Here is a 7601-nt window from a genome sequence, read left to right as displayed (position 1 = left end):
GCACGCAACAGAAGCGCCAGAGTTCTCAGGCACAGACTCCAACGAGCCACCGACAACCTCTGCGCCTGGGCGAAGTGGCACCTGGCGTTCAATGGGACGAAGACTCAAGCAATACCCATCTGCAGAAGGAAGTTCCCAGTGAACTTGCAACCGATAGAAGTCCGCGATACAGCAGTCCCCTGGAGCAGAACAGCACTGTACCTAGGAGTCACACTGGACAGACGCCTTACGTGGAAGGACCACGTCAAGAACATCAAAGACAAGGCAATGGGTCGACTCCAGATGCTGTACCCAATAGTCAATCCCACCTCCGCACTACCGCAGAAGTTGGGCATCAAACTATACCTCGCACTAGTGCGGCCACTCCTAGAGTACGCCGCAGTAGTGTGGGGCAACGCAGCAGAGCAACACATCGGAAGTCTGCAACGCATACAGAACAGGGCGCTGAAGAGAACCCTGCACCTACCATGGGACTTCCCAACTGAGGAGCTCCACGAACTGGCTGGGGTCCCTCGCCTACGCGAGAGGTTCCGACAAGCAGCACACACCTTCTACGAGAGGACAGCAGCAGCAGAGAATCCCCTCATCTCTGCCCTAGGACACCGAGAGCATCGCAACATCCACACCAGATGGCCGGACCTGCTGCTGAGATAAACCAAGAGAAGACAACACCCATCCTGTTAACCCCATCCCGATTATTGTAAATACCCCACGCCATAAGAACGCAAATATTGTAAATATTCTCCCTAACTAAAATAGTGTCGCCACCAACAGGGGGCGAGTAAAAGTATGAATGATAGGATGAATGAGACCAGAGATCACCTTAAGTGGTGTGAATGAATGTGTGTGTGAATGGATTAAAAAAAAAAAAAAACCACTACTTAGCATAGAAGATAATAGCAAAGCACCAAAATAGTTTTAAATCAAAGAAGTCACCCAAATTATATATGTACACCATATACCTGTATCTAAGTTTTGTCCGCAGGAATAGCTGAAAAGCTCACACTGCAAGACGCCGGGGAAGAGAGAAGAACCTTCCTCACACGAAGAAAGGTGCAAGCGCGCGGGCCCACTCCTCTACACGTCCCTGATCCACCCCATCCTCGAGTATGCTTCAGTTGTGTGGGGTAATGCCGCCCCTACACATCTCCACCGTCTCCAGACGGTACAGAACCGTGCTCTCCGGCTTGCCCTCCACCTCCCGTACCGTTTCCCCACCCATGACCTTCATTTTCTTGCTGGTATCCCCCTCCTTCACGAACGCGTCTGCTCCTCTGCCTTTTCTTTTTATCACCACTCCCGCCAATCTGCCAATCCTCTCATCCTTTCCCTTGGCACTCGCCTCCATCGTCTGGCCACCACCCGATGGCCTGACCTCCTTGCCGCCTGATCACTGGTCGCCCTCTTTTCCCTTCCCCTCCTCACTCCCCACGTTCCCTTCCTTTCTTTCTCCCCCCTTCCCTACCAGCTGCTCCATGCCTCTTCGCCGTTCTCTCGTCCTCCTTTCCCTCCTTGTTCTAGTCCTACACTCCCTCCATATGCTTTCCCCCTGGGACCACTCCCCTCCCACTTACTGTTTCTCCGACCCCTCATGCTAAGCATGTCTGCCTCGCCGTCCGAGTCACCGACTGGCTCTGTTGGTATTCGTTTTTTTAATCTTCTTCTCTCTTCTGCTTCTTCTCTTCAATCTCATAAACGACCGGCTTGTCAATTGAGCCTTTCGTCTCCCTGCTTCTCTTACTGTCGCTTCTACTTTTCTTTTCTCTTTCAAAAAAAAATACCCACACCAGGCCAGCCATATGAGGCCTTTCGTTTTCCTCCACTTCTACTGTCTCTCTCTCACTCACCTGTCTTCTTTGGGTAAAAAAAAAAAAAAGCAACATGCACACCGCCAAGCCATTCTCAACCGCCAAGACTCCACTCGCCACACCGCCATGAGGAAGGCGAAGCGCTCCAGCGCTAGAACTTCCTTCTCAAGCCGAGGGTCCACCCTCACCTGTGCAGCGTCAGCGCGCGGGCCTGTTGCATGCACGCACGCACGCACGCACGCGAGTCTGCGCTGAGCCGCCGCAGCGACCGGTTGCTTATGCTCAACGCTGCGCTTTGTTCCGCTCGCGCCTTTGTGTCTCGCACGCCTTTATCCGCGCGCCTCTGTCAAGGCACGCTGGTCAACGGCGGCCGCGTGGCTGAAGCTACAGTGGACTCTCCACTGCTGACAACTCGCTTGCGAGTACGTTAGTCGCGAAATTGTTGTGCATACCTCATCGTTGGCTGCGACACAAATCGATTCAGGAATCGATTTGCGTCGCACCTAGGGACCGATAGGGAAAGCCGTGACCCAGGACCCCCTTCACGTGGGACCAGTCCGCGGTCACTAGATTAGAAATTTCCATCTTTTCTATATCTCTCGCTCCCGCCAAATGGACCCGAAAAACGGCGAACACATGGCCACAGAGGACTCTGCCACGTCCGAGCACGCTCTGAAGGCGGCAACGTCCGACCGACAACCGGCGGCAACCCAGGCCACGACCACGGTCGACGCCTCAGCCGCCCCCCCAGGTTATCGCCCCCTCACAGGGTCGAGCTATTCGCTATTATGAACCGCATGGCCAAAGCCGCGTCAACCTCCGAACGCGAGGCAGCGGAAAAAGCCTACTAGCGGTTTATGCGCTACGAATTAGCAGCCACACTGCCAGGCACAGCCAGGGAAGAGGCCACAGTACCGCCGGGAGCCCCGCCAGGCGTGTCCAACTAAGAGGACACTGCCCTGCCGGAGGCGGCCCCAAAGGGCGTAGCGCCACCAGGCGTGGCTTCACAAGCAGCCACTGTCCTGCTGGACTCCCCACCGGTACAGGCCAATCAAGAGGCTGCTGACCTGCCAGCAGAATCCCGAGAGGATGCGAACATTCCAGAGGCAAATCTGGAGCAAATCATTCTAGAAGAGGAGGCCATGGAAGTAGCTGTACCATCCAGAAAGAGACCAGCGGATGACGACGAAACGTCCGCAGACACTTCTTCTGCCCACAGGTCCCAGCAGAAGAAGAAACCAATCGCGCCTGAGGGCGCCACAGAGGACGACGACGCCGCCCAAGGTGATGAAGAGGGGTTTGTCGTCCCAAAACGGAGGCACACGGCCCGAGCAAGGAAGCTTGAGCAAGTGCAGCCGCTTCCGACGGCAAACTCGTTCGAGTGCGAGCCGGCAGAGGCAGAGAACGATGCCATGGAGGCAACAATCGTTCCGCCAAAAAGGGCGGCACCTCCTCCAATTAATATTCTGTGGAAGGGCACCTTTCACGCCTTCCTAGCTAAATTCAATGAAGGTGTGTCCGCACCTCCCAAAGTTAAGACAGCCGGGCGTGAGCTTTTGCGAATCACGCTCGCCAACATGGAAGACTACTGAGCTACCATGAAAAAGGTCAGGGACGAGGGGCTGTTCTGCTACACACACGACGCAGAACGACTTCCTCTCCTGAAGGTAGTCTTCAGACACCTCTCCATGAGTATGGAACCATCGCACCTCAAGGAGAAACTTACCTCCTTGGGATATGGGGTACGCTCTGCGGGTCTCATGAAATCGCCCAGGACGCGGAGGGACATGCCTCTGTTCCTGGTCGTTCTGGTCGATAGCGTTGAGGCACGCAAAATCTTTCAACTGAAGACGGTAGTGACGGTAAACGTCAAGGTAGAGCCGCTCAGAGCAAAAGGAAGGAGGGCCCAGTGCTTTTCATGCCAGGGCCTTGACCATGTGGCTAACTTCTGTACGATGCCGGCCCGCTGTGCGAAATGCGCGGGATGGCATCAAAGTAGAGAATGTAAGAAGCCTAAAGAAGAGCCACCAAAGTGCTGCAATTGCAGCGAACCCCATGTAGCGAGCTACAGGGGCTGCAACCTATTCAGGAGAACAAACCGTCGAGATCGCGGCCGCAGAGCTGCGTCACGTCCGGTTCAACAGGGGACAAGTTACGCTGCAGCTGCAAAGGGCTCAGATTCAGCCCACCAGCGGCAGCAGCAACCATCCCCCAACCCCACGAAAGCGCCTGCGGTAGTAAAACCGCTGCCAGCGGCCACAGCTGGCCCCCAACCGTCCCCAGTGGACACCCAAGGCAGCAGACGGGGCCCTGAACGCCCCCTCCCTCCCCCCCCCCCCAAGCTAGGCAAGTAGCCGCACAGGTGGGCGAACCTGTGGCAACTGCCACACCTACACCGGCGGTTGCATCCACCACGAGGGCTGTCCCAGAGCACCCCAACAACACCGGAGTGGACAAGACCCAACTGAATGCACTTCTGCATTGTTTAAACTCCATGCTACATCAACTGCCCATACTTGTCCAGGCAGTCACGGCGGCCCTTCAGGCCAGTACCGTCTCAACACCAAACCACCTTGGATAATCCACACATTCGAGGTCTTTCAGTTTGCGGATTCAACGCAAACGGCCTGGTGAGGCAACAAGGTGAGTTTCGCGACTTCCTGCAGGAAGAGGCAATTGACTTCTGTCTCGTCTGCGAAACGCACCTTAAGCCCGGCGTCCAAGTCCGGGCAGCAAATTACGCCTGCTACCGGTCTGACAGGCCGACCGCCGGAGGCGGGACGGCAGTCTACGTACGGTGCACTCTGAAGCACCACTCCATCCACCTCCCCGACCTCGTAGTCATGGAAGCTACGGCGGTCAGTGTATCCACAGCCATAGGTCAGATCACCTTCATAGCGGCCTACAAGCCCCCACGTGCGATCATCTCCGATCAGGACGTCGACGCACTACTGGCTGTCGATGGGCGGGTTTTCATTGTGGGTGACTTCAATGCGAAGCACTCGGAATGGAACTCCCGCCTCACGAATGCCAGTGGCCATCGCCTTCTCCGGGCTGCCCAGAGAAACGACGCCATAGCGCTGGGGCCATACGAGCACACGATATTCCCTGCTCGACAAGGTCTGATGATGATGATTATTATTATTATTAGTGTTTTAGGGCGCACAACAGCGAGGTTATCAGCGCCCGTTCCCACAAGTTCAATTCAGAGCCGAATTGTGAGAGAATTGGTATTGTTCAAATTGCAAGATGGGACACAGCTCATCAAAACAGGGAGATAAAACTAAAAATAAAATAGCAGTACAAACAGGTAAAAATAATTAACGGTGGCTGAGTGACCACTTACAAATAATGGGTGACCAAACCACTGGACAGCACATTAAGACGTCAATCCCAATATTTTGGGAAGAAGGCCAGACATCACACAAAAACGTAAAACTCTAGCGACACTCGCCTCATTATTAGTTAAAAGAGAGGGGGCGGTGTGGTGGGAAACTGAAATCTTCCCTCAAACCCGCATATAAAACACACTCAGTTAACATATGTCGTATCGACAGCTGTGTCCCACATGTCTGACATGTTGGTGGCTCCTCACGACGTAACAGAAAACCATGTGTCAAAGGACAATGTCCTATTCTAAGCCGTGTAAGGGCTACTTCCTCAGCGCGTCGTTGTCGGAAGGAGGTGAGCCACGGTCGGACAGAATCCTTCACCACTCGCAACTTATTATCCCTCACGTCCAGCCACTGAGCCTCCCACCAACGCATGACCTTCCGAGTCACGAAAGACGTAATGGCCTGCAGGGGGACGGAACAGCGAGCAGGAGGTGGGATGGAGCAAGCCTCCTTGGCAGCCACATCTGCAAGTTCATTTCCAGGAATCCCTATGTGCCCTGGAACCCAGCAGAAAATTAAATCCTTACCCTGCTGTTGCAAGAGCAGGAGTGCGTCCTGCACCTCTTGCACCATCCGATCTGCTGGGTACATCTGTTCAAGAGCGTGTAGAGCACTTTGGGAATCGGAGCAGATGATGAATTTCGTGCCACGATGTCGGCGCATATGCTCTAATGCTTGCAGAATGCCAAACAGTTCTGCATAGTAAACTGAGAACTGCTCTGGGAGCCCTATCCGATGGACAGTATCGGGATACACAGCAGAGCAGCCCATAAAATCCCCCTGTTTAGACCCATCCGTGTAAACAGTAATAAAATCGGAATGGCGTTCTAAAATCTCAGTAAGTTTAATTTTAAAAAGGTGGTCTGGGGTACAATACTTCCTGTAAGCAGCCAGATCAAGAAGTAATCTTGGCCTTTGTAGTCGCCAGGGAGATCCCCTACTCCATCCCTGGTGGAGTACCTTAATGCCCTCCAGGTGTACTGACTCGAGACTCTCCTTTGCACGGATGCCAAACGGTTTTGTTGCCGCCGGACGGTGGCGGAAGAGACGTGCCAGTGCCGCCCGGGAAAAAGTGTCGGACGCCAATGAAAGGGGAGTGAACTTGGCCCTGTACACGTGCCGTACCACGAGGAGAAGACGCCGAATGGACAGCGGAGCCTCTCCCGCCTCGACAAGGTCTGATGTCAGATGTGCTGGACATTGCCCTGATAAAGGGCATTGGGCATCACATCTCTGCCTCGACACGTTGCGCACTGTCTTCAGACCACGTGCCAGTGATATACGACGTGGACATCGTCGGTGCTGCCCTTCCACCGCGCCGCCCCAACTTTAGGCGCATGAACACAGAGCGCTACCAAGAGGAGGTCCTCTCTCTCTTGGATGGTGCACCAGATCCTGCTGCAGTCGGCACAGACGCTGCGCTGCAGCACCTCACCCAAGAAATCCTCAGGGCCGCAGAGGCAGCTGCCCCCACGGCATCCACCGGTTCACTCCCATCGCCTCCCGCCAGAAATCAGGGAGACGATCAGGGAGGAAAACCGACTCTTTAGAGAATGGCAACTAACGCGACAGCCTCACACGAAAGCCCGCCTAAATCACATGCGCCGGGAGATAAAGGCAGCGGTGGAGGCCAACCGCAACAGGGAATGGCCAGACCTAGTGGCAACACTAGACCCTACAGACGTCAATGCGTGGCGCATCGCAAAGTCGTTCCTGAGACGTCGGCGTCGCGTCCCACCTATCCAGGTAGGACACGACGTTATCAGCCACCCAGATGAAAAGGCGAACGCGCTGGCTGACCACTTCGCAGCGTCTTTCACCCCCATGGAAGACGTTGTGGACGTGGAGCACGTCCATCTAGTTCAAACGCAACTACTCACCTTCCTGCAGCCAGGGAAGAGGGAGATGAAATAGAACCGATATCGGCGGAAGAAGTGGCCGAGCAGCTGCGGACACTAAGCCCCAAAAAAGCGGGAGGGGATGACGGCATTGTCGGCATCCTCTTGCGTGAACTTCCAGCAGGGGCCCACCAGAACGTGACTGACATATTCAACACGATCATGCGTACAGGGATCTACCCTTCCGTGTGGAAGCATGCGGAAGTGGTAGCAATCCCCAAGGCAAATAAGGACCCCAGACAAGCGGCATCCTACCGTCCCGTGAGGCTTCTGCCCACGCTGTCTAAGGTTTTCGAGGGCATATACGCAAAGCGGCTCCTCAGACCTCAGACACGTGGAAGCCGAACACCTGCTTCCAGATGAGTAATTCGGTTTTCGCAAAGGCCACTCCACCGTACACCAACTCTTGTGACTCGTGGAGGAGGCCATGCGAGCCCTGGAAACCCTGGAATACCTAGGGGCGGTGTTCCTGGACGTTTCCAGGGCATTCGACTCGGTGT

Source organism: Schistocerca piceifrons, unplaced genomic scaffold (assembly GCF_021461385.2).
Source record: "Schistocerca piceifrons isolate TAMUIC-IGC-003096 unplaced genomic scaffold, iqSchPice1.1 HiC_scaffold_913, whole genome shotgun sequence".
Classification (NCBI taxonomy): Eukaryota; Metazoa; Arthropoda; class Insecta; order Orthoptera; family Acrididae; genus Schistocerca; species Schistocerca piceifrons.
This window is presented reverse-complemented; position numbering follows the sequence as displayed.